Source organism: Stegostoma tigrinum, unplaced genomic scaffold (genome assembly GCF_030684315.1).
Source record: "Stegostoma tigrinum isolate sSteTig4 unplaced genomic scaffold, sSteTig4.hap1 scaffold_348, whole genome shotgun sequence".
NCBI lineage: Eukaryota > Metazoa > Chordata > Chondrichthyes > Orectolobiformes > Stegostomatidae > Stegostoma > Stegostoma tigrinum.
In genome coordinates, this window is record NW_026728276.1 from 1,554 (window position 1) to 2,500 (window position 947).

The following is a 947-nucleotide window of genomic DNA, read 5'->3' on the forward strand; positions in this document are numbered from 1 at the left end:
CGGTGGGCGGCAATTTGGAACTCGTGTGCATGCCAAAGAGCTCTCGGAGGTCGGATTTTGAACACTTTGTCGAATTTTGAACACTTTGTCGAATTTTGAACACTTTGTCGAATTTTGAACACTTTGTCGAATTTCGAACACTTTGTCGAATTTTGAACACTTTGTCGAACATGCGAACACTTTGTCGAACTTTTGAACGCTAACAGTCGAACTTTTGAACGCTAATAGTCGAACTTTCGAACGCTTTGTCGAATTGTGAACATGTTGGCCGTGACATTCGACACTCGGGCGATTAAACACTCGATAATCCGCCCATTTTAAGTTCGACACTCGGGCGATTAAACACTCGATAATCCGCCCATTTTAAGTTCGACACTCGGGCGATTAAACACTCGATAATCCGCCCATTTTAAGTTCGACACACCTGGGCGATTAACACTCGATACTCTGAGCCCATGGTAAGTTCGACAGTCTGGCGATTTTTGTGTTCGATACTCTGAGCTGAATTAAGTTCGACAGTCTGGCGATTTTTGTGTTCGATACTCTGAGCTGAATTAAGTTCGACAGTCTGGCGATTTTTGTGTTCGATACTCAGTGCTGCTTTTAACTTCGACACTCTGGTGGCGATTTGTGTTCCTCGACACTTTGGCGGTTGTGTTCGACATAGTCTTGGCGACTTCCTACCAGACCTTCCGATCTCTTCGCGCCAGTTCTAACTGTCCAAGGCCTCCGGGCCCGAAACGTCGGAGGGCGGGCAAAGGCGGCGCAGCCCGGGGCCGTCGACCCGGAAACGGCCGTCCCCCCTCCGCGGGTAACCTCGTCCTGGCAGGCCAGGCAGGCTCGAGAGCCCGGTTCCCCCGGGAGTAGCACGGAAGGTAGCGGGCTGTCCCTTCGCCTGTGCTAGCCCGGAACAGTCGGCCGGTGTGTGCAGAGAGGGGGGGCCCAGG